This window comes from Schistocerca serialis, chromosome 11, assembly GCF_023864345.2.
Source record: "Schistocerca serialis cubense isolate TAMUIC-IGC-003099 chromosome 11, iqSchSeri2.2, whole genome shotgun sequence".
Lineage (NCBI taxonomy): Eukaryota > Metazoa > Arthropoda > Insecta > Orthoptera > Acrididae > Schistocerca > Schistocerca serialis.
In genome coordinates, this window is record NC_064648.1 from 35,265,429 (window position 1) to 35,293,306 (window position 27,878).

Genomic DNA, 27,878 nt, shown 5'->3' on the forward strand with positions numbered 1-27,878 from the left:
CCGAAATGACCTACTTCTCCTGAGGACGTACATATTTGTCATTTGTTAGTTGATTTCCTTGACATTCATTCGAATGATGTCGACATTTCGTTTGAAACTGTGGATACGTGAGAAGAAATACGAAATAACGGTGACGATTCCGTGAACTGTGGTTCGGACGACGTCAGCCGTGCCAGTAACAGTTGTGAAGGAGAATACCTCCCAAGTCTGGAAACAACACACGTACTGCAACAGCTTTCAGCGACAAAGAGAAGGCAGCGAAGTATCGGTTAGACGAAGGACGGGAAAACGCTCGAAGTTACGCAGTGTGCGAAGGCGTTTTCGTTTCGTACAATCGGAGCGTGAACTGTAGAAGTGGAAGAAGGAATTAGAGGAAGTGAGGAATGTGTGGCAAACGGAGGTCCGAAACCGGCTGAGTGGAAAAAGTGTCGGGGGAAGATGGAGGACTGTCCGGATGGAGAGGCTGTGCGCCGTCAGCGGCGGAGGAGTGCGGGGCTGCAGCCGGCGCGGCCACTGCCGGCTCTGGGCCTCTGGCCGGCCGGCTGCGCGGCTTCCAGGAGTCGCACAGAGTAGGAGGCCGCAGAACCACCGGGTTTACGTCACGTGACCCTGTGGAGCAGCTGCCGGTGGCGGGCAGTGCTGCTCGGGAATTCGCGGCTGACTCAGAGGCGAAACCTGCCGCCGTCGCCGCAACTGGTGTTTACAGCGCTGATCAGTCGGGTTTGGTGAGAGAACTGCGTGCGGCCCGCTCTTTATCGTGTCGGGGTGGAAAAGAGGCGGAGTCGGCTGCCCACTCAGTGAATGCAGTGACACATTCTTGTACGGTAATGTCGGCGGTAAGTGCGGGCGGTTTACTGTTTCTGCAGCTGTACATCTGTCTGCGACAACCACAACACAAAGTAGGGACCAAAAATAGAAAATGGACTGTCTAAGTGCAAAGATTTTGTGATCAATGTATCAAAATCTGTGACAATGGGAAAGAATAATTTCCACCATTTCGTTCGAGAAGTATTCCTACCAGCTGCAGAAACCAATTCACTGCTTTCGTTGCACTCATGTTCTGCACATAACGACGCCTCTGTTTTTGTGGACGGTGACGAAAAATCTGTCGACCTAATGTGGATTCCGCCTGGAATCGCTAGTGCGATTCGACCTCTCGATGAAGGATGTTTTCGACAGTGGAAAGCGTTTTTTCAGGAAATAACCAGACAACATCATTTCCGATACCTCTCTCTCGTTTCAGGTTTATCAGCGGAAGAGTATTCTTAAGCTACCGCCATTTGTCCATCGCCAGTTGTCTTGGCCACACTCTACGAATTACGTCAGTCACGCCTGGAATGAAGCGCAATATGCAGAACAATGCTCGGGACCACTTCTGACTGCATCGGAGCTCTGTGTAAATAAAAATAGTGGTCGCTGCATCAATGTTTCCTTTGTCCGGTTTGTTTTTGTCACTCAACAGACACTTTGCATTTTTGTGACCACTACAGAGAATAAACAAACAACTGTTCCACTGATAGTGAAATGTACAACAATCGATCATCATTGCAAGCAATGGCCTACAGGAAATGTTATAAAATGTGGTACTGCAAGACACATTCCAGTTCAACAAGTTACAAGTCCTCACTGATGGAAGTCGCCTGCCACATCACACACTGCCATGATTTTATTCTCTCTGCTAGCCACTGATACACGTGCAAGAGTGCAACAGCCGGTATGAAGTTATTCAGACAGTTGTCTGCACAGTTCAAGGCAGGTTTCCACAGCGGCAGACGGGCTGACGAGCACGAGCGGCAGAGAACCCGCCCGGCAGGCCTCTTGCAGGTCTCTCTGGCGGCCGCACTGCAGCTGCTGGCGCTTCCCTGGCCCTCCCCTGTCACCTGATCGCAAAGTGGACACCTGCGGTTTGACGTGGAGTCCCAGCCACGTGCCTTTCGTGGCCACTCCAACGTCTCAGGAAGTGACTGCTCGGTTAAAAATCACAGTGGAAGCAGTTGTGGTCTGAACGGGATTTGATCCCGCTCTCTCTGGATCACGAAGCGGACGCTTTGCCACTACATCATAGATCTTTTAGAGAAAAAAAAGGAACAAAAAAGAATGTGACCATTAGACGTTACAAACCTAGTGGAAACGCTAGCTGTGTCGCCTCCTCTTCAGATGATACTCGAAGTCGGTAACTGGCGTCCTGCTTGTAATTTCCCCTCAGTGGTAGTGAGAAGCCAGGGAAAGGCGGCAGCCGACATACGAGGAAAACTTTGGACCAGTGGTAACGAGAGATGGAGATGCAACTCCGTTGCAAAGACCACGATCTCCGCGCATGTCACGCTTCCGTAGAAGTTGAGACACTTAAATTCCTGCTTCCCTGCGCCATTTTGGATGCTCCGTCAAGAAGAGTGCGCTTGACAGGCAAAATAATCCTCACTGAACACCAAAGTTTCGCGTTGTGGCTGTAGGAGGGCGGAGCTGTATCCTGTGTGCCGAGTATTAGCTCCAGAGAGTAGAAACCAGTAAGACAGCGTTCACAGGCAGTTCTCCTCCGTACAGACGGTTCCAGCCGCACACCAGAGAACGGCCTCCCTCCAAGACGACAACGCGCCACCAGCGGCCCCCGCGTGGAGGCGGCGTCGGCGCCGCCCCCGACTGGAGACGGACCACGGCTTCGGCGGCGGCTGCCCCTGCGTAGCACAGACTTGTTCGTCTCTTACAATGCAGACTGACTATTCTGTATCCCGCCCGTTGCCTACGACACGTATCAAAGTTGAGTAATCGTAATTGTGTTTCGCAATGAAATTGATTCGTACGAGTTGTTTGACTGTTTATGTCTAGCGAACTGAGTATGTAGGATTCCTAGACACAACGTAAGCCAGGCTTCAGGTGCTCAGAATTGCTGTCTGCGTGTCCCGCACTAGCCGGGCAGGGCTGTACAAACCGCTGTCGTAAGCCGCACTCGGCGCGGCAAAAAAGGGTGCACCGTAACGTCAACATTTTTTTACAAAATACTTGCAGTGCTCCTTAGCAGCTAAAAGTTTGGCAATCCATTTCTTTCGATGTTTTCTTCCTCTGTAAAAAATTTCAGAGTAGATTTCGACATGTCTTACTGGACTGTTCCGTTGTAAGTCATAGTTTGTATATACGCCCTGAATATCGAGCAGACTGCAGCAGAACTTCGAGACGGAAGACGTTACAGCAGTGGTGACCTGCAGCCAGCACAGGTCACGTGACCGGCTTGTAGAGGCAGCAATAAAGCGGGAAACAGGTACTCGTTTGGCGCTTCTAACCCGGAGCGTAACAAACGGTCTGACAGATGTCCGTCAATTGTGTGTCTTCAAGGTGTAGCGCAACTATATTATAACAAAAGGTAGACACAATAGAATCCAAAACTCTTTGTTTCGTCATAAAAGGGTGAATCTTTCAGGGTACTAAATGTATTATATAGGAGAGAAGAACACGAGGACAAGCTCACTAGGGTATACGTCACGCTGCGAAATCGCTCGCGATAAATTCTTCGCGGCTGTCCGTGTTGTGACGTCACCAAAGTCTGTCGTGGAGACAGCACTTCCGCTATCCGTACTTACTGGTACAACGTCGCAAAAAAACCTGCACAAATACTCACTAAGGCTTTGAAAAGACTCTTCCCTACGCGTTGCACGGCAGCAAAACATTTTCGTATTGCGATCAGAAAGGCGGTGACCGAAATTTCGTATAACATCTCGTCGCACGGAAAAGCGCCACTATTTTAATCTCTGCCACCCCATCTGCGGTATCGTATCCGTGACACTCCCCCCACTAATTTCGCGATAGTGAAGAAGAACTCTGAAAATGACCAGTTGTTGCTCGATACAGTCTGGAGATGGTTATTACAACGTTTACAATCTCCCTGCCTCGCGGCTACACAACAATATGTCAGCAGGATCGCAAAAGATGGGAGGTAAACTACACAGCGGTCTAAAACGGCGTGTCGAGATTCCAGAAGCACTACGGCTGGTCCCGTGTAGCGGAATGACGACGAGAAGAACGCATCAGAAGCGCACAACACAGAAGGCGGGCTCCTCAAACAAAACTTATTTTCTGATCTGAGGGGAAAATGAAAAATTTCCGCAACAGGTATCGCGAGCTACGTAAGTGAACAAGGAGGTTGGAATGCACTCTAGCACGCAACCAAACCGACAGCGGAAACTGGTGTAATGAAACGTTAAAAGTTCACCGCCTCAGGCCTAGCTGTTTTGTGCATAAAAAGCCACACTGATGCGGTATCTGACTACCAAGTAGTAAATTTAAGGCATTTGCAGAAGACGGTAGGAAGGCGAATGAGGTGTGAAAAAGTTGCATTGGTGAGGCATTTGATTTTTTTAAAACAGGTTCATTCAAACCACACACTTAGTATAGGACATTTCGTGAACAGCAAATACCAGGAAGACAAGGGACGCGTGAAACAGTTTACCTTTTCAGAGCCTAAGCTGTTTTGCGCTTAAAAGGATGCGTCGGTGTGATATTTAGACGGCCGTTGTGGCCGAGCGGTTCTAGGCGCTCCAGTCCGGAACCGCGCTGCTGCTACGGTCGCAGGTTCGAATCCTGCCTCGGCCATGTATGTATGTGATGTCTTTAGGTTAGTTAGGTTTAAGTATTTCTAAGTTCTACGGGACTGATGACCTCAGATGTCAAGTCCCATAGTGCTCACAGCCATTTTTTGAACTTAATGCAAACAGGTGTGACGTCACACTCCTCGGTAGCAGTTTATTGTTATGAGGTACTCCACAGTCTTCGTCCTGAAGCCTTTGACACTTTTGGCGTTTATCAGTTCTTACCAGTCAAACTTACGGAAGTTTGACTGCTGAGTAAAACAATGAAAAGTTCGCGGCATTTTAAATATTCCATGTTTTTGCTAGTTTTTTTCCGGATGAAAAAATTCCCGGGTTTCTCGCGGATTTCCCAGTTGTCCCGGATCGCATACACCGTGAAGACGCAATCGATACCTTCACTGCGCGATGGCAATGGTGATCTTTTTGATCACAGCGCCACGAAGGCAGAGTTACCAAACCGTTTTCCGAATTTCTTTCACAGGAGAGGACGAAGTAAACATTCCAGAACTCGAATCGAGGACAACTGCTAATGTCAGTAATTCAGAAGCAGAAATTCTTGGTGCAGCAAAACAGCGTGAACCACAAGGAAGGCAAAGCTTGCGGTCCAGATTGTATACCAGTCTGTTACTCTCACAGTATGCTGATACAATAGCTCCACACTTAGCAACCATATACAACCGCTCGCTGGCAGAAAGCTCCGTACCCAGCAGAATGGAAAGTTGCGCAAGTCACACCAATAGCCAAGGAACGGGATAAGAGTAATCCACTGAATAACAGACCCACATCACTAACCTCGGTTTGCAGTAGTATTTTGGAACATATACTGCACTCGAACACTATGAACCACCTCGAAGAATACGATTTATTTAGAAACAGCCAGCAGGCATTTAGAAAATAAAGCTCTTGTGAAACAAAACCAGCTCTTTATTACCACAAACTAATGAGTGCTATTGACAAGGGACGTCAATTTGATTACGTAGTTTTAAGGTTTCCATATCGCTTTTGACACCGTCCCTTCTAGTTAAATTGCGCACCTGTGGAGTTGTGTGACTGGATTCGTGATTTCACGTTGGAAAAGTCACAGTTCTTAGTAACTGACGGAAAGTCATCGAGTAAAACAGAAGTAGCGCCTGGCGTTCTCCAAAGTAAGAGTTAAGAGGCCCTCTGCTGTTGCTGGTGTCCGTACACCACTTACGAGACAATCTGAGCAGTGCTCTTAGACAGTGTCTAGCTGGTGCAGCCACTTACCGTCATGCAATGTCATCAGATGACCAAAACGAATTGCAAAATGACTTGGACAAGGTATCAGAATGGTGCAAGGAGTGGTAATTGAGTACAAATCATGGAAAGTGTGAAGTCGTCCACATGAGCACGACAAAGAAACCACTAAGACGATAAATCACAAAAATCTGAGGGATATAAATTCAGCTAAATACTTAGAGTTTAAGTTGTTTATACCTTAAACTGCAACGATGACATGGATAATGTTGTGCAGAAAGCAAGCTAGAGACTACCATTTACTGACAGAAGAAATAGAAAACGTGACAGGTATACTAAAGAGACCGCGTACACTACACTTGTACGCCCCCTTCTCGAGTACTGCTGCGCAGTGTGGGACCCGCCTCAGACAGCATTCACAGAAGCGATCGAAAAAGTTCAAAGAAGGGGAGGTCGTCTTGTATTACCGCGAAATGGGTGAGACAGCGCTACGGATATGATACAGGAATTAACATGGCAGCCGTCAAAACGAAGCCGTTTCTTGCTACGGCAGGACCTTCCCATGCAATTTCAATCGCCAGCTTTCTCCTCAGAGTACGATAATACTTTTTTGGCGCCCACCTACACAGGTAGAAATGATCTTCATAATGAAACAAGGCAAGTCAGAGCTCTCACGGGGAGATGTAAGTGTTTGTTTCTCCCGCGACTGTTTGAGAGTGGAACGGTAGGGGAGTAGCTTAAAGGTGGTTCGATCAACCCTCCGCCAGGCACCTAAGTGTGAATTGCAGAGTAATCATGTAGATGTAGATCAGGATCTGCACGGCCCCTCTCACACTGGACATGAGCGACACTCTCAGAAAGAATGTTACCTCCTGCCTGCTGCTACTTCCGTGGCATCGTGCTACACGCCCTTCAGCTGCCACCTTTCTGTTTAGCAGCGCGCAGTCTGTTTTCCGACTAATCGTCCAGTCACCTACGTTTATTGTTTAAGTTATTCACAGTCTGCTGCGAAGTATTTAACGGGTTCGTCTGCCGGCATCTGAGCAGAGTTATCGAAATGAAAGATATCGCATCCTCCAGCCACGCCACAGCACCCTCTAATGTAACAAATACGAGTCGCAGACCGGGGACTTCGAGTACATCAATTACCACGTTACGTGTTTTACGGCGAAGCCTTCCAAGCTTTGGAGTCTTCTGCAAGAAGCGGAAACCGGTAAATACACCTGTTGCACATGAATAATAGTGGTAAACGAAATGAATGGTACTTATTCTCGGCAATTCCTGTAGTTCCCATCGCTAGTGGAACCAACACGACAATATCAGTCAGCTTTTAGAGTAATTTACCCGAGATTTTAGGGGCAGAGCGTGCCCAAGTCAGGTTCCTGATACAGAGAATAATTTTTACCCGACGTCTTACTTACGTTGTGGGAAAGTGTATTTGCTGCTTCTTAAAGGTCACGCATTTTCTTTGGCCTCCAGGATTCTCACCTCTGTTTTGGTTGATTCTTTTACTGGTAATTCAGGGTGTAAAAATATGCTTTTCCCCGGGTGAAAATACACTTTTTCCGTGCTAAGTGACGGTAGGTTTCCAGTAAATTTTCCCTCGGAACTGTAAAACTTATCAATCCTTTGAATGGTTTACGGTTTATACACTGGCGTGGAACTTCCTGGAAAAAATGGAACGGGGAGAGAAGTTTTTGAACGGCCTTTCATTTGCAGCAACATATAGGCCTACGCTGCATACTTTCGTATTACGAAACTATAAATTTGAATTGCACCAAACACGGCACCCTAGTTTCCGGAGCTTTGAAATCGAGATTGCGACGTCATGGCACGTGACTTGGCCAGCCGATGACAGCAGACATTCAGAGCATAGGACACGCGCTGTATTAAGCCAATAGCAATCACCTACGTAGCGCGAACACACAAATAGGAACAGTTAGGGGTTTACATTAAAATATGAAGTGTAGCAACAAGAAAAGCCAAGCTTTCACATACAATATCGATGTTTATCGCGTGTGTTGTACTTTGAGGTACGTCGCACAAATTTGCCAGTAAATTTAAAATACTGACGTAAATGTCTGGTCTTCAGGGCTCGAAACGAGAGTCGAACGCTCTGTTTTTTTAAGACATTCATCCCACTTCCTCACACGTAACGTAATTCATCCTGCGTAGAAGCATATTTACTTTGAAAGTAACACTTTTCAAACCACCATTCGCAAAACTATCCCGAGACGGTCTCAAATACCTTCGGCTTAGCAGTAGCCAGAGAGCGCCAGAAAACAGGCATTACTGCGCGTGCGCAGCTGCAGTGACGTAAGAAGGCCGCATGTTTGTGTGTATAAAGCACAAAGAGGTGTTACATTACGCCATAAAAGAAACAGGACGTCAGAGGATACTCGGAGTGCATCGGAATTTCGTAAACTATACTAACGTGAATACTTCGGTCTGAAGTGCACACTGTCCAGATTCACAGTTAAGTAGATCCCACCTGACATTAAGCTTTTCGGTGTGGTTTTTGCGACGTAAGTTTTCTTTCAGTAGCAGTACTGTAGCATCTCATGTTTTTTTTTTCTCTTCATTATGACATAATGCCATACATGGCAGAACATGAAAACGTGCACTTTACATTCAACGAACAGCTGTGGAATGAAACACTTCGTTTCAAATAAATTGACTTCCTCAGCGAGAATAGTAACGCCAGATTTGTGTAGCAAATTGACAACAACAACTTCATAGTTCTGCAAAGCAATTAATGCTTGACTGCCAAAAACTTTGAAATAAAATCCAGAAAAGTGAAACTAATAATATATTTTTGCCTTCAATAAATATGTTAATGTATTTTAATTCGCTTCATAGCTCCCGGCCACAGAAATACGTTTTGTGTTCATTAGACGTGGGAGCTGTATATGAAGAGGAAGCAGCGAAATCACTAAACGCAAACATGGGTCACGTGGACACTACCCCCCCCCCCCCTTTCACAGCAACTCAGATAACTCTGCGCATGCGCGAATGCGGCAGCCATGGCTCGCAGTACAGCTAACGGCCGGAGCAGTCCGAGCAGCGGGGGGCGGGGGAAGGTAGTGCTCGCAGACGAGTCAACTGCTCGTTCCGTCATTTTTATTAAACGTCGTAGACTCAGGTGACGAAAGTTAGGAAATAACGACACGCTCATGTACAGATGGCGACAGTATGGGAAAGTGTGTAATTTACATCGGCAGTCAGATCTACATTTGAATTAACATAACAGCAAGTCGCTCATTAGAATCTCACCAGCAGTTGGAAGCACTTGCTCGAATAGTGGGCCAAAGTAAAGAATTTTATTTATTTTACTTTTCGTCATAGTGTCACCTCTACGAATCTGCCTGATGCGTGACTCATTCCGTGTGCAGTGTTGCCTGGTATGTGGTGTAACTCTTGCTACCAATGTGAGGCTGCAATTAAAGGCGGCAAGTATTTGCCTACTGCAGATACATAAGTGAACTCGGCGTGAGATCGCAACTGAAGACACATTCTGACTGGACGACTTGTGTGCCAGTAATCCGAGTATGGTGCAGTTTATGCTGGTGTAACATAGCACCACGCACGCTAGCAGCATATAGTTTCCAGTAATGGGGTAATGCAGTGGTCTGGTCCGAACAACGAACGTTAGTGCAGCTGCGTGATGTGGTAGGCAACCAACAACATTGCGCCATTCGTGTCTTCAAAGAGATTGAGTGCTGACGTTATCTTGAGAGAGACAGGTGATGCTTAGTAATAGTGCAGTGTTTATCAGTTGTTACTCAGCTTTTGCAAAAATTGATCGTGAAGTATTTTACAGACTGAAGGGCTCCTCACATTAGTTTACAGGTATCTCTCGTCGTTGTCCCGGTGTTACCAGAGTTGTCATACGCAGCACAAACTGGTATGTACAAATAAATGAACAAAGGATTGATTTTTTGTATTCTTTATTTGAAAGGCCAACGCATATGGTGTAACTGCTTGTGCTTCCTGAATGCCGTATGTCAGCGTTGTGTCAGCATATCCACCAGCTCCTGGCTTCCCCTCTGCCTGGCGAGGTCCAGGGGGGTCCTGCCATCCTCATTCCGGGCCCCCCTGTCCGCCCCCGCCAGGAGCAGCTCAGCCGCCGCCTCTGCGTCGCCCCTCATTGCCGCCATGTGCAGCGGCGTCTGCCCAAACACATCCCTGGCGTTGGGGTCAGCAGAGGCGCCGACCAGCAGCCGCACCACACCAGCGTGGCCCCTCTGTGCAGCCCAGTGCAGGGGCGTGCTCTGATCCCCGCTGTCCCTGGCGTCGACCTCCGCGCCGGCGCCGACGAGGCAGCTGGCCGCCGCCACGTGACCCTCGCCTGCTGCCACGTGCAGGGCAGTATAGCTGTCCCCCAAAAACCCCTTCACCCTCGCCCCCACGTCCGCCCCCGCCGCCAGTAACTCGCGCAGCTGCTCCGCCGCGCCCTGGTTGGCCGCCTCTATCAGCCTCCTCCCTCTCTCCTGTTGAGAGAGGCTCCTGCACAAAACACCGACACTCTCTCACTCTACTACACACACACACACACACACACACACACACACCGAATGAAAGAAACCATCACAGACACGAAACTTCCAGCAGTCCTCAATACACTTCTGCCTAGCCATGAGTTACAAATGTAGAAATCTTCCCTCTACGATACAGATCAACCAGCGTATGACAGACACATACCAGTATCCCACTATCGAAATCTGCAGCCGCTTCCCGTTAAAAAATTTGTGCACTGCATCTCATTACCAGCTGTTTCAACTTTTTCTCCTAATTCACTCCGAGGAGTCACCTCCTGTGACCTCAGCATCCTGCTGGTAACCGATCTTTGTGCTTCACACCTCTAACAGTTACTTGTCTGTGGAGCAATCCCTTCCGACACTGGGGAAGAAAACATAGGTAACTAATCAGATATCTAAGTACAGAAATACAACTTCCTCGTCTGTTAACAAAACGTAGATCGCAACACAGGCCAGACCACATCGAAGGAAAGGCTTAAATTCTCCAGTACACCTGCAGTATGTGTTGTTTAAAAACCGAATCAGACGGAATGTATGCGCCAATTGTGGATGAAGTTGTACACGAACACGCATTCACACGAACAGGCATCCGCTTTTAAACTTCTAAGAGATACGGGAACGCTGACATTTGATTCCTGTTCCCGTGTTAGTGCAATTTACTCCGTAATGCCGTGTTTTTCTGGACAGGGCAGTCGCTGAGCTGGGAGTGGGCGGCGCCAGGCTGTGTGGCCAGACTGGGTCGCCGGGACAGCACTGTGGAGCGGAGAGGGCGCACGACTTGACGGACACACTGTACCGCGTCCAGGGCAGAGGGCGGCCAGGGCAGGCGACCCTCACAAGCGACGCCCCCTACCGCCTGTCGGCGACTGTCCGACACATTTCATTTCAGTATGTGCTCAAAGTATTTAAATAAAGTGTATTCCGTCCACGTACAATTGCGAGTAGTTTGTAATTTCGACCTGAGACCAGGTGTTTCACCGTCAGGAAGCAACCGCGTGCCTTCGAGCAGAGACCAGGTCGAATGTTAGGCTGAGCCGTGCGACAGCCGTGTCTGCAGACGCAGGCGGCTGCGGCGTGGCGCACGCGAGCTGCAGGGAGGGCCGAGCGTCGGCCGGGCTGCCCCCTGTACTCCGCTGACTCGCCTGCAAGGGCTGCCGCCGTCTTCTCTGATGGCCGCACGGCCGCAATTGACAGACTTCGGCTGCGGGAAGGTAGTCGGCGCTACACCAGAATATTTTTAATAATGTGGCATCCAATAGATCGATATTTACTAAAATGTTGATACCGATTCTCGACATCTTGAAAAAAATGTGTGTCGGTGGACAAAATATCGCGACACTCCTGCGTATAAAAATAGCTGCACATTGTAAATATACTGCTGGTTCTAGAGTTGTGGAACTATCGACTTATTATTACATGTTCTGTACATCAACAAGCTATACAGCGTGTATACATGCACAAGGGGAAAAAAGTTCACCCATTTTTCCTCGGCTTCTCGGTTAAAAATAGACTTTCTCCCGGGTCAAAATACACTTTTTCCGTGTTAAGCGACAATATACTCTTCCTCCCCACTGTAAAACTCATCACTTCTTTGATTGTTGTACCGACGTAGAATTCCCGGCACTTTAGGAAACTAAACTCAGCGGAAAAAAAAAAACGTTTTGCAAGACCTCTGATGTCGTGCATATGTTCCTATTATGGAGGTACACATTCGGATTCCCTCAAACACCGCATGTTACTTTCCAATGCATTGAAATCGAGATTGCGGTGAGCTTCTGTAAGCCAGCCATAGCTCAAGTCACGTGATCTCGCCAGCTGATGACAGCACACGACACGCGATGTAGTCAGCCAACAGCAACATCACTCGTAAGTAGCGCCAACACACAAATAAGAAAAGTTGACAGTTTAAATCAATATACACAGCATTCACATATAATGTTTGTCTCAAAGATTAATAAGCTGCAAGAGAAGCTTGCACATATAATCTTGATCTTGTTTGCGCGTGTTACACTTCAACACATCACACAAACGTGTCAGTAAAATTTTTAATAACGCGATAAATGTCTGATCTTATGGACTGGAAATCCTTCTAAACGGTCCTCCTCAAAGAGTTATTTTTAAATGAGAGTCAAACGCTTTGTGATTTAATAAATTCATCGTACATTCTCGCACACAGTCCACCTCGCGTAAAAGGAAATTTGCTTTGAATGTAACGCTTCTCGAACCACCATTCGCAGTATTTTCCCGCGACCTGCTAGAAATATGAGGTTCGTTTCAGCAGCTGACAGAGAGCGCCAGGTGGAAGGAGTCACCGCGCTTGCGCAGCTACGTGATGACGCAGGAAGCCCTCATGTTCGTACGTGTGAAGCTCTGAAAGATCTTACATTATGTCACGAAAGAAACAAGACATCACAGGATTACTTTAAGAGCATCCGGATATGGTGCACCACGCTAAAATGCACAATTCGCCTTAAAGCGCGCATTCCTAAGTCGAGATTCCGATGTTAATTTCCTTGCAGCACCAGTACTGCATTACATCATGTTTGGTTCTTTATTATGCCATAATGCCATAAGTGCACTTGATGCGCAGCGAACAGTTGAAACTAGGCAATAGTGTGAAATTAAACACTTTGTTTCAAATAAATTGACTGCCTGAGCGGAAAAGATTATTAAAAGCTTAATCTCTTTAGCGAACCTTGAAAAATAACTTGACTCTTCTGCAAAGCGATTACTTCTTGCCTGTCAGAAAGGTGGAAATAAAATCTGAAACTAGTAACATACTTTAGCGAACGTATTTTCATTCATTTGATAGCTCCCTGTCACAAAAATCCGTTTTGTTTTAGTTTAACGTGAGAGCAATAAACGAGGAGGAGACAGTAAAACCGCTGAAGGTATACACAGGCCACGTGGAGGCGACCCACCCGCCCACCACAGCTCGGGCTGCTCTCTGCACCAGCCCCGGATCCACCGCATTTCCCAAGGGCGGCGACGTCAGATGGCGGCTCCCAGCCACACTTCTGTAACCACAACAGGGAGCTGGGACCGCTCACACGCCACTCAACTGCGCATGCGCGAGAGACAGCCCGCAACTGTTCACACGAATCCAATTCAAACAGTCGTCACGTCACGCCCATCGGAAGCAATTTGTTGTTATCGAGCACTGCACAGTCTTCCTAAAGCCTTCGACATACTTTGCTGTTGGCAGACGCTTGTATGAGCACTGTGTTTTGTTGTTGAATGTGGCGCATTTCCTTCGCAACTAAAGTTTTATTTACGTTTCTTTTCTGTCGTTCATGTTTTCTTGCTGCAGTATTATTCTGCAGTGGCAGGGTACAGTAATATCCTTTCTTAGAATATTTGTTCTTACCAATCAAAATCACAAAAATTTAACTGAAAACTGAAACAGAAAAAGGCATGTGATGGGTCCATCGTGGTGTTTCGTCACCACAGCGGGTTTGTCCGGAACACTTCATGCCCGCTTCCCTGCTTTTCCATTTCTGCAAAGGCCAGGCACCTACCAGCTGCAGCGTCGAAATTCTGCGGCCAAGTTAAAGCGTGCTTTTTCCGCTGGCAGCGCTGCCCGCCGATTACGTCAGCATTTCCCCTCACACGTCTGCGCCCACGGCTTGTCATTTACATTTTTGTTCTTCATTTTCAGCAACTGTTTTTCAAGAATTTCGATGTGCAGAAATAGCACACTAGTTCCGCTGAAAATTATTTTTTTAGGAAATTGGTGTTTTGTTTGTTGACGTCGTAAATCTTGTCATTCCATTCAATCCCCCCCTCCCTCCCACGCCGCGGTGCAATCGGTGTTTTTGTTCTCTGCCACAAATACTTGATTCACACACTCAAAGGGCAAGATTGGACGTGATGAAAACTCAGAAAGTAGTAAGATTATTACACACTTGAAGGTAAGAATCATGTCCCACTACAATTTGAAAATAAGACAGCTTCAAATATTTATCGAAAATATAATATAAAATAAAAATATCACAGTCGATATTGCCGTTTTGATATCGACATATTGATATACCGACAGAAAATGATGTCCGATATACATCAATATTTTTTGGAGAAGATATTGATGTAACTACATTTCATCAACATCCTTAAGCTGAAGGCATGGGACATTCCATTTTGCAAATTCTTACGGATTCGAAAGTTACGACATCCACAGTGATGTGAGTACGACAAAAATACCAAATTTCAGGTATTGTCTGTCAGCACAGAGAACACAGTGGCCGACTGCCTTCACTTTACGACCGAGTGCAGCGGCGTTATCACAGTCGATTATTAGGCGCAGACTGAAGCTTGAGTAGAGACTGATGCAGACTAATACAGACTGAGTAATTGGAGGTTATAATACCTCGCGCGTTCAGGTATCACTGCGCGAGTGTGATCCGCGAGGAGAAGAGGTTCTGTGTTAGCAGCAATCTCATTGGCTGCGTTACACATTAATACGCGGATCGGCGGAAGCAGAATTTGGTCCGTCTCAATGGCAGTGCCATCTCGTAGTGGGGAGACGGACGAGCACTGCGCCTGCGCTGTTGTGCTTAGCGGGGCGCGCTCTAGTGGGAAAGTTGCGTACGCGCTGACTACGCGGAACTATGTACACAACAACACGTCAATCACCGTGCAGGGGAGGATACTCTGATTGAAAGTCATTGTCAGCTGCTGGAGGATGAAGACGATGATTCCTTGCCTGTGTTGTTGATTGTATCTTTTTAACAGCTGTTGTTGTCACTGTGCCTCTTGCTTCGGACATGCGTTCGTGTGCAAAGGACCTGTACATCATTATTCTTAAGAGGTAGGCATACTGCAGCCACAAGAACGACAGAAATCGGCTCTCGGCATATATGCTGTCCAGCGAGCAGTCCGATCCGTGAAGGTGTCAGGGCTTGGTTGCACCATCACTTTCTCCCAGTGGGGCAGCGAGCCAACTCCAGAGACTTACTGGAACGTCAAACAACAGCGGCCAGCAGCAGTGTACCACATTGGCTCAGAACTGTGGTGTCGGTTAATGGGGAATACAGTGTTTGCAGTTGCTCACTGGATTTGCTGCCTTGTTTCACTGATGCACCAAATATTCTCAACTCCAAACCTGAACGCTTTGTCATTGAAACTTGGATGCAGCACCAGTGAGGGGCAGACAGGACACGGCTTGACAGCTGCGCCCACCAGCCTACAAAAAGCAAGTGGCCGCTCACGCCGCGTTAAACCCTGGCCACGCCCTGCCACTGGGACGACACAGTTTGCGGTGGAGTCCCTAATTACTCTCACTAGTTTTACCCTCGACAGTAATAGTAGTGTAAAGTCCAGCAGTAGCTGTGGGTAGCTTTCACTATTAGTGTGTAAGCTGAATTTCACTCCTCTGCAGTCAGTATTGTTATTGCGTGGTGCTGTTTTGCCAGTTGCCCACAGTGATACTGTACAGAGCGTCAAGAGGCTGTTTCCCGTGTAAGAAGTTAATGTACCTGAAGTTCGCACATTTATGGAGCTATGCAGGTGGGAGTGGCACACAGTCAGGCTGTGTTTCCATGAAAGGCAGCTGACAATCGCTATATATCCGAGAAACGTGTCAATGCACGAAAATAAACCGTCGTTATAATCTAGTGAACTAGGGGGGAAAAAAACCAAATCATTGAGGCAGCCTGGTAGGGTTCTGGGCGGTGCAACACCGAGACGTTATCACAGACGGTTCTGGTGGACAGAACGATGCAACCCTCGCTTCACTAATAGAATAACGAAACTGGATTGTAACAGTAGGAGGCCGGTGGTTCGATCACAAGTAGATCCACACGCTGTACGTGTCTAAAGCTCAGCACGATATGTAACCGAGCCACGAAATCCGTGAGTCTCCGTATAGGGGGAGCAATGTGTTTTCTAAAGTCAGTGCATATATTTAAGTTACAGCATTTATTTTGCACCTACTTTCCCACTTGAAACTTAGGACACTCCTCTATTCTATTGCGTCTTGCTGCATTCTGCTCTGATCAGTTTCAAATGGCATGCTGAATAGTCACAATGTTGCTAGTCCTAGTCCTGTGGAGGTACTATTCTGGTACATCGAGCACCTTCTTCAAGTTCAAAAACAGCTATGTCAGTGGAGTCTCAACGAAGCCATCTTGTAAAACCTTTCAGCTGGCTGTAAGGCATATTTTTTCAGAAAGCCGACTAGTTATGTCCACTAACACCGGTCGCTGATTTCGAACAAGCGAGATGAATATTAGGAAGTTGCTAAGGAAAAAACTGCTCTGCGCTGACTGGAGATGCTGTGCTCGGGACGCCCGGCAGATGCCACCAGCTGCAGGGCGTGGTTTAAGACGGGCGGGGTGTGCAGTGCTGCACACGCCTCCACCCTGCCACGCCCACAGCACAGCTGACCTCGTCTCCCGCCTATCGTCGACGGGCACCGCAGCCGCCATCCCACCTGACTCCAACTTTCATTGTGGCTGATGTTTGCTGAATTTCTTCATTTCTAAACGCTACTACCAGAGCTTTAATTTGCATTAAGATCATCAGTGGCTGCTACGTACGAAAGTTGTGTTGTTGTGGTCTTCAGTCCAGAGACTGGTTTGATGCAGCTCTCCATGCTACTCTATCCCAGTCCCTACTGCAACCTACATCCTCCTCAATCTGCTTAGTGTTCTCATCTCTTGGTCTCCCTCTTCGATATTTACCCTCCGCAGTGCCCTCCAGTACTGAACTGGTGATCACTTGAGGCCTCAGAATATGCCCTACAATACGAAAGTATCCATCCACGAAAGTCATCTCAAGCAAATTCGAATAATATTTGAGGACACGCACGAAACAAGCCGTATCAACACCCTCTGCTGTTAACAGCCGGTTTTGAGCCCACTTACTTCTAATTCTGCTTACTCTTACTTTATCACTGTTTTTATGTTTTCTTTTGAGCCTGTGCATACACCTGTATACGCAACGATTCATTAATGCATCCTCTGGGTTACGTGAATGCCGATGCACTGAAACCCTGGCTTCACACCCATTTCCTTCACGAGTAATTTGTAACACGCATAAAGACCATCGAAAGTGGCAACTACACTAAACACACCGTTAAGCAAGGAAATAATTTTTCCTGATAACTGTAACCTGGGCGCCATCTAACATTTGAAAAAGTATATGAAATTCGATTTCTTCGTTAGTATAACGTTTGGTTGACACGGCAGTGAGTGTTGGCGTGAGGGTACAAGTCGCGGACTTGCAGCGGCCACTCACCGCAGGCGGGAGACGGCGGCGCTGTCCGGCGGCGGTGGAGATCGGCGGGCGGCGGGGGCGGCGGGGGCGGCGGGGGCGGCGGGGGCGGCGGCGGGGGTCCGGCTGCTGTCGCTGGGCGGCCGGGCGGCGGGGGCGGCCGGCGCGCTGGAAAACAAGAGGCGCGGCTGGAGGCGGCAGACACCGAACTGGACACGAGAGCCCGGCCGCAGGGGCCAGCAGCTCTGCCTCAGTCACACAACACCTGCCGGGCACAACCTGGCGAGCAGTTCAAGTCGGCTGGCTTGTGGGGTTGGTTGAAACCTAATGTATGGAGGCTCAGTGATGTCACTGAAGACAGAGAGAGAGAGAGAGAGAGAGAGAGAGAAAGGGGGGGGGGGAGGAGATGGAGAAGATATAATCTGGTAACTCGGGGTACCAACTTACATACAGGAGTTGTTTGATAGGCTGATATTTTGATGAACAGTGTATAACTACCATGCAATACGTTTGACGCCTGAGGGAATGAAGAAGGTGACGGCCAGGAACTACAACAGCTATACTGCAAACGTTACAATGAGTAGTTTCAAAATTTGCTTTTCAGTAAAGCAGACAAAATCATACAGGCATGTAATGTCTCTATAATTCGATTTCTTGAAAAGACAGCAAGGGTTGTGTGTTTCTGACTCAAACATTATCTTCCGTTTTAAACTGGACAAGAGAGACTGACATTGAGAAGATTACACTACAGGCTGCTGTTACAAGAAAAAGTGGGTCAGGCAGTACAGGCAACATTGCCTCACAGGCAATGTTTACAGCTTGTCAAGTAATCTGTAGAGTATTGCATACACATTCCAAAAAATTTGAAAAATAAAGGAGACAGCCTTGTATGAAGCATACGTATCTGAGAGACAGAGAGTAACGAATAGGAGTGGGACCTAAGCGTCACATCAGTACTGACATTGTAGAAGATGCTTGAGACTCAAACAGATCCATAGGCAACGTAATCTGGCGTATCCCAGTAGGAGCAAACTGGTGCATTCCACTGGACGGCCTCCGGCGGCGCCAGAGACGATTACAGACGTGACTGGAGGGCAGAGATTTGTCTGAGGTCTGGGGACCTGGAAGGCTAAGCATGACGAAAGTAGCGGCTGAGCACATGATCATCACCGAACGACATGCGCAAGTGATCTTTCAAGCGTCTTTCTTTTTTGTTCTAATAAAACCGCAGGTCATTCCAAGCATGGGTGTCAATTTTTACCTCTCTATCTACATTATTCCGTGGTTTATTAAGCTTTCAAATTTATACTGACTTTTTGACCACCCGATATATAAGACTGGAACACGATATTGAAGTTCTGTTAGATGTCGGTTCAGGAAAGTTAAAGGCATCAGAGGGACAATTTTGATATGCTGTTGATAATGGAAGCACGACTGAAGAAAAATCAAGCCACGTTCATAGGATTTGCCGACTTGGAAAAAGCATTCGACAGTGTGAAATTGAGCAAGATGTACGAAACTCTGAGAAAATTAGGGGTAAGCTTTGGGAAAGACAGGAGAGATGCAATATTTACAACAACGAAGAGGGAACAATAAGACTGGGAAACGAATAACGAAGTTCTCGGATTAGAATGTGTGTAAAAGAGGGATGTAGTCTTTCTCTCGTACTGTTTAGTCTACACATCGAAGAAGTAATCAGGATGAAACGACATTAATGATAAGAACTGCTGATGAGATTGCTTTCCTCAATGAAAGTGGGGAAGAATTACAGGGAATGGAATGAAGAAGCTAATGAATGTGGAATATGGTTTGAGCTGAAATTGAATAAAAACGAAAGTAATGGGAAGTAGCAGAAATGAGAACAGCGAGAAACTTATCATCAGGGTTGATGGTCACAAAGTAATTGAAGTTAACGAGTTCTGCTTACTAGGCAGCAAAATAACAGATGGAGGAAGGACAACATCAAAAGCAGAGTTGCACAGGTAAAAATGGCATTTCTGGCCGAGAGAAGTCTACTAGTATCAAACACGGGCGTTAATGTGAGGAAGAAATTTGCGAGAATGTCCGTTTGAGCACAGCACTGTATAGTAGTGAACATGGGACTGTGGGGAAACTGGAGCAGGAGAGAATGGAAGTATCTGAGATGTTACACTGGGCGTCTCTGATTTCTTTACTTGACGTAACTGCTGACAAAAAGAGTTCAACGTGGAGCTTTAATAAACCAGTCGTGACAAGACAATTACGCCATCGTGAGCTGTCAGCGAATGGCATTCCGTGCACGGGTACTGTACAGCACTGATACATCAGATGTGAGACGCTGACAAATATTTTAGTCTCAGAAATACTCACACACACGCACACACACACGTATGTTACTGGTAGACACAGAACAACATCCTGCCCCGTGCTCACCTGGGTTCTGCTGGTGGCTCACTGAGCAGCCGACTGACTTCGACGATGTCTTTCGGGTACTGCAGCACGGCGTCTGCCCAGCCCTGCGTCGCCATTACTTTGTAGTCGTGGTCCCTTATGAAGTGGACGGCGGCCGCAGTTAGGCTGGGGCACGAGTGCCTCACCGCCAGCACAGCTGCAGCCGCCGCCGTCTCCACCTCCAGCTGCGCCGCCACCTGCTGTTCGCAGGCGGCCTTCAGCGCGGACAGGCCGTATTTGTCGGCTGCCGTCAACAGCTCCCGGGCCGTGTCGGTCAGCTGGGGGGCCTGCAGGGTGTACACGTAAGACAATAGCTGCCTCAGCACCGGGCCCCCCACGTCCGCGATTCTGACCTCGCCGCAGCTGGCCTCCAGCGTGTCGTGCTGGAACATGGCTCGGAACACGGGGCTCCTGGCGGCCAGGACCGCGCGGTGCGCCGCCAGCCGCGTCTCTCCCGCCACCAGCGTCACGACCGCGCCGTCGCCTGCGTCCAGCAGGGCGCCCAGGTCCACGGCCGCCGTCCTCTGAACCTCAGCAGCTGCCGACATGGCGGAAGGTCCTGAAACACGGCGCCACCGAGCCGGCCTTACACGGCACCCTCCACACTCGTACGGCGCACGAGCCTACTCGCGCCACACGTGACGAGCTGCACATCTCCGACAACACAGCTTTCCGGACTTACCGTCTCGCCGCAGCACCCTGATTTTGGACGCGCCCTCAGGAGCCTTGCAGGCCTCATTTGCCTAACTTCTTTCTGCAGAAATGGAGACAGTAACTGTCCCAGTCTCTCCAGTTATTTACGAAAAGAATTGTATTTGACTCCAGAAATCTGCATTCTTCCGCGGCTAGCAGCTAGTTGCGCACGTCTCGTAGCAGCTCCCTCGCACAGTGCACCGAACTTCTGCTACTAAAGTCGGGGGTGACTTAACGGCGAACACTGCCACGGGGTAACTGTCGGACTCGGACTGCGAATCCTTCCCGACCTTTCGGACGCATTCCGACAAGACGACACCTAACCGAGAATTGGTCAGCTGTGCAGCGGCTCACAGAGAATGTGTCTGTCAGTTGGCTGAGACATGAGCTACCGTTTTGTAACTGATGTCACAATGTAAATGATGGTATTCGTAACAGCATCATTTTCATTTATCTTATTTCTCAGTTACACTTTCTGATTCTAGGAGACCAAATATTTAATTGCATTTCAAATTCGGTGTTTATAACCTCTACTTTAGATACTGACACAATTCACCTAAACCAGGGGACAAATAGCTGCCCATTATTTATTGCAGTTACCTTAACACCACGAGTTCTTCCTCTTCCCCACTCAAATTCGATCGAGTCACAATGTCGACCCATACTCTCATACAGTAAACTTACTAACATCACAGATCAAATCTCGGTAAGTTATATGTTGTCACTAATGTATTTAACACTGACTGTCTGCGACTTAAGAACCTCACTGTCCTATATTGTGAGCCACACATCTTGTGGTTACGCTTTTCCCCTCATGGTACATCAATACTAGCGATCATTATTTCTCAACACCTCCTCCTCCTCCTCTTCTTCTTTTTCTTCTTCTTCTTCTTCTTCTTACAGTTAATCTCACTACAATGGTCAGTTACCTAATGGAGGAGAGACACTTGTGGATCCTGTCTATTGACTGTGTACACTTTGTTCTGTGTGTGTGTTCGCACTCTCGCTGCTTCTGTACCGTATTTTGTGCAGTGGAAATCGTGAACCGACCCAGCATTAGCGTAAACGAGTGTGGGAAACCGCTTGAAAACCTCACTGAGGCGGGCGGCTGCACCACCCACGGTTGGTAATCCGCTTTGCGGAATTTCCACTTCACCTGCCTGCCGCCAAGCGAGCGCGCTATACGTCACACTACAGGGGTGGGCGATCCTACTTCCTCCACATATGTTCTCATCATCTTTCACAGCCTGTACGGTGTCCTCTGCAGACTCTCTCCCACTTGACGAGTCACACTCCCTACATCACTCACTGCTGTCTGTTCTGAGCATTCACCAGTGACTGGTGTGAAGTAGTGTGTATTCGCTTATTCGAAATGGCTATCACAGAATTCAAGACGAAAATAGGTCACTGCACAGTGTCAAAATGTGCCATACTGCTAGAATGACCAGTGCATTACAACTGTACTTGCTCAAGAGCCATAAACATATTTCCTGTTTTATATTCGTGTCTATTTCTGTTATGACTTTACACACACACACACACACACACGCACACACACACACACACACACACACACACACACACAAACACTGTGAGTACTTTTTTTCCTTTTCCACAGTAATACCCAAATCTCTGCACTCAACACAGACTGCCATAATTCGCTAGAGAATATAATTTCATACCTCTATGACATAACGAAGTGAAAAACAATAATGAAGCTGTAGCAATGTTATACAGCCTCGGAACTACCACATGTTCCTCCCCTGTTCATTTGCCACGAAACGAGTAAAGCTACCAGTCCAGAAAACTCGTTACTGGGGTTGCGTGACACACACGCTTCAGGAGTCCCTTCGAAACTGCTTTCATCTGCTAAAAATTTTATCATTCCAAGTCCAAAGATTATTCATTTGTGTCGTGGTAAAAATTGGTAAACCAACAAACTTCTTTTACTCGTAACGTGACATCATTTATATTTAAATCCAGACTGAGGATGATTTTCTTCCTCCTTATCTGTGACACACATCCATCACTGGATGTCTCAGAGTATACATGAGTGAACTGTAAAGGAAGACGCCTCTCCCATTGCACGAAACCTTCACATTTAATCGACTACTCTACAGAGTTCCAGATATATTCGCCACAAAAACTTCTCTACATCCACATCTACATGGATACTCTGCAAATCACATTCAAGTGCCTGGCAGGTGGTTCAATGTCCTTCAGAATTCTCTATTACTCCAATCTCGTATAGCGTATGAGCTCTGATTTCCCTTATTTTTTCGTTGTAATCGTTTCTCCCTATGTAGGTCGATGTCAACAAAATATTTCCGCATTCGGAAGAGAAAGCTGGTGATTGGAATTTCGTGACAACATTCCGTCGCAACGACAAACGCCTTTCTTTTAATTATGTCCAGCCCAAATCCTGTATCATTTCTGTGACACTCTCTCCCGTATTTCGCGATAATACAAAACGTGCTGCCCTTCTTTGAACATGTTCGATATACTCCGACAGTACTATCTGGTAAGGACCCCACACCGCGCAGCAGCATTCTAAAAGAGGACGGACAAGTGTAGTGTAGTCAGTCTCCTTAGTAGATCTGTTACATTTTCTGAGTGTCCTGCCAATAAAACACAGTCTTTGGTTAGCGTTCCCCACAACATTTTCTGTGTGTTCCTTCCAATTTAAGTTGTTTGTAATTGTAATTCCTAGGTATTTAGTTGAATTTACGACCTTGGATTTGACTGATTTATTGTGTAACCGAAGTTTAAGGAATTCCTTTTAGCACTCACGCGGATGACCTCACACTTTTCACACAATGGAATACGCTCCTACCCCGTGCATATCAGCTGATGTGACGAGGCACTACATGCTTAAAGGGGGCAACGTGAGGAGATAGACAGGCGTCGCACTTTCTGTCTTAATACGACACACTCACAGTTTATGTTTCCATCTAGGATTATAGCTACGCCAACACACAGTGCTTCAACATCTGAAGCACTCGTTGGTTAGCATAGGCAAAAACTGAGAAACTGAGTTTTGTTACCAGTTAGCTGCTACTTTCTTCTCAGTTGTATCGTGTGAGTTGTCCTACGTAGCAGTTTCCACTGTCTGCACAAATCACAGTAAATAACATCACAGCAATAGTCTGATCTCTGTGTAACATTGAGAGGCTTTTTGGCAACTTGGTCTGAGCTTACCTCCCTGGAGACAAAGGCTGTGAATTGATCTGCAAGTGAAGGGAACAACGTGTTTGAATTGAAAAGTATACGAATCACATTTCATTTGGAGGAACTGTTCACGTCGATAACTCTACACTGCACAATGTCGTCTCGACATTTGCGACAGTTTATTACAGTGGCGTCTTTCAGCTCCGGGAAAACCATTTTTTTCCCGGTTAGAACACGAAAGACGTGTAACGCTACAGGTGCAGAACACGAAGGCCCAGGGCATCGGGGAGACACGGCCACGACGACTGTGACGGTGGCGGCCGCGTGGCCCGTACTACGGCCCCACCCTGTGTCCCTTTGCAAATTACAGAGCTGCCGCGCACAGACTCGGCAGAGCGGGGAGGCGCTACCGGCTGTCCGAGCAGTGTGGCGCCTGCTGGCAGCGTGGAGCCACTGTGCCGGCAGGCGGGCCTCAGCCTCTACTCACCTCAGACTCGGGGAGAAGTGACGGCACAAAGTCAGCGCAGCACGCAGAACGCTCCGTCGGTCGCCGGTGCAGCGGTGTCGGCGCGGACAGCCCGCTCCCCGCTTATATGGCTGGCGGCGGGGGCAGAGTCCGCGTGACGTCACTCTGTCCACCTGTTGCCGCGTGCGCGACCGTCAGGTGGCGGCCCCTATCAGGTTATCTCCGATCTAGAGCGCGCCGACCGACCGGGGTTACGTAACCTGTCTGTCGTTGCCGGCTGACACGTCTCACTTTCAGAAATTTTAAAATTTCGACACTAGTTCTGTGTCTGACCGAAATTTGGTACTTCTCGAGTGATAAGTTTGTACACAATCTGTATTCGAATGGGCTGAAACAGTTTGTTTTCCATTGTCTGCGGAACAGGTGGAATTGTACTGCTGATGGTCGTAAGTCAGTTCTCTTTCATTTGAGCGAATAGTCTGACGTGAAACAGACAAATAGTATGTATAATTTTTTTTGGACCTTCAGAATATTGGCCACTGCAGTCGATAGTTCAGAAACTGCTCTGTCGCAGCCCGGCACCGAACCAGAGTGAGCTCGGTCAGCCACTGCGTGCAGACCCCACCGGTGGTAGCAGCCGGCCAGCAGCGTCTGCGACAGGCTGTCGGCGGCCCGTCACCGAAAGTGTCCGGCGGCTGAGAGACTCGGAGAGTGCGCCAGCCGGGGGAGTAGCCCAGTGCCTTCCGTACTGAGGCAGGCCGGGTGTCGCGTTATCTTGTCGAAGAACTACTCTCGTGGACACCTCGAGGATGGGGTACGACACCGGCCTTGAAGCATCAGAAACGTAACACTCGTTCTCGAAGTTACCTTATTGACGTTTATTCTGTGCTGTGGTCACAAAACTGAAATTTAAACTTGCAGCAGTTGTAAATTTATTGCTGCATCACTACATCTGGTGAATGATTTTCGAAGAAAGGTAATCTGTTGTCGATTCAGGGCAAAGAAAGACAGTTTGCTCCTCGAAATTATCACGAACCAGTAGAAAAGAGAATGTCAAATACGAGTCCACTCGCTCCCTGTAGTGGTAATTTTATAGAAATTCGTGATATTTTATAGCAATTCGTGATATTAATGGCTCGAGATGTTATCCCAAACGTAACTGCCGACTTCCTTCTCTTATTTGTAGTTGCTATTATTGTGTTGATAAGAGTCACTCTGATGGGAGCTACCGTATTTTCTTAGCAGTTTCGCTAACGGGAATCACTGTTTGAAAAACTTAACTCTCCCCAGAGCACACAGCGCGGTACATCTGTCAGCCGACTTCACAATTGTTAAATTGCGATAAGGGTCACTTGGTAACCAGCTTATCTCTCCGAGCGCTTACTCCAAAGTGCGATAACGTCAACACAGCCGACGTCTGCAGATAAATCGAGCTTAACTTGAAAGGAGAGTCTGAAAGTGTCGGACACGCTATCTCACCCTTTAGCAAAAGAATGTACATTTCTTCTTTCATTAAGTTTGATGTTACAAAATTTCTTTTGCTGTCCTCTCTGTATCTACACAGCTACAGAAGATCAGGGACACCTTCCGTTTTCCGGAATGAGAATCACCGTTTGTGTGTGTGTGTGTGTGTGTGTGTGTGTGTGTATACAGGGTGTATTAAAAAAGAATGGAGCAAACCTACCGAGCTGAAAGTACACGATAATAGGAGCACAAGTGTCAAGTAAACATGAGTTCTAAAACGCATACCTTAAGAGCTATGAGGTATTCTTGGTTTTCAATATTGTGAAATAAATCTCTTCTACTGCAAGCTCTTTGCTTCCCATATTTTGGCAAGTGGTAGTACGGATCAAAACAAGAAAAACATGTCCAGTAAACATGTGCTCTAAAATGCATACCTTAACAGCTTCTGAACTGCTACCTCTGAAGAAACGTTATTACCGGCCAGTGTTCAACAGAAGATCCCAAAGAGGATGGCAATAGATAATCACTTCAAAGTACAACATCAGTTCTGAGGAAAACAGCACACCACTTCTGAGCTGTGGTTGCCTGGCTGACGTATCTGAAGATTCCGGTGAAGATATCAAGAGAAGATACTGACAGGGTATAACACCATAAATTGACGACACCACCCGACTAGCGTATCAAACAGATTTTCAAGGAATAGTGTCAATAGGCAATCACAACATAATACAATCTACCTTCTCAGTTGTGGAATCAGTAGAAACGATTAGCGGTGTTAAAATATATTGATGTACAGTTGTAATCTCTCACGATCAATATCGTAAATTAATCCACAATATATAAGAAAACTTCTGAGTACACTACAGAGAATCTTTAGAGATGGATTCTCTACACTAATGTGTGTTAGTTGGGCCTATACTTTGGTAACAACTTCGTTCAGTAATATAACACCACAACGTTGTAATTCCAAGTCGGCAAATCACAAATTCACAAATTACTGCCCTACTTATAGCTTCCGCCCAAATAAATGCCAATAGAGATACTAGTGGGACTCTCAGTGCAGAGACGCACAAAATATTACGTACCCGAGTATTGCAATCTGTAAGTCATGTTTGCTTACGATAAAACAATCCTATGCCTGTGCCATGTATTTGAAGAGGATTAATATAAAAAGGTATTTCTTTAGATGATAAAAGAAATCGTTATTTCCATCAGATTGATAAAACAACGTTAAAGAAAATTAACGACACAAAAACGACTATTTGCGTTCAGCTGATCTGATAGACAAATGACTGCTGTTTGCGTACTGTTTGGATGTGATAAAATATATCTTTTCTACCAGAGGCAGGTAACCTCTCTGACAGTTTAAACTTTATATCGTAACTGTCAAAATTCAATCTTATGCTTTTCACTTTAGAGAAAAACGTTACTAAATATTTCTCTTCAGAAGTATTTGTATTATTATTTCTGCATTTAAAATGATCAGAGACATCGACACAAGAATATAAGTAGTATTAACTAACTACGCAATGAGTTCGGACACCAGTGGAATTTTGATTTTAATTTAACGATGAACATTAACTTATTGTCCTTGAGGAACGTTACACAATATTTCAGTCTTTTATGTTTCAACAATTTCAGTTGTTATATAATATTTTGCTGGAAAAGATTTGAAAAAAAGTCCCTACTTTCAGTATTGAATAATAAATCAAAAATAAAGAAAAACAAATGAGTAAGCTCCACCGCCACTTTTGTCCCTGCATGAAATAATGTACAAGACTCAACCTCTTCAGGCGTTGGACATTTGCGGTTACTAACCCTTTTTAAATGTAGAATAAGAACTTTTTTTTTAGTTTGTCTGGCAATTGTTCACTTTACTTACTATCAAATAGTAATGTCATCAGTGTAAGTGCTCACAGTAATTAAACTCGCAATTGCTTATTTCAGTATGAAATGGGAAGAACAACTATTACAACAGCATAAATTCCTCAGGTGAAATGGCCAGGATTTAATCACACAATCGTTTACACTCTCCACAGGGGTTAGTAGTCACAACCGCCAACAAATGGGTACATTTGTGATTTGTGATTTGCCGACTTGGAATTACAA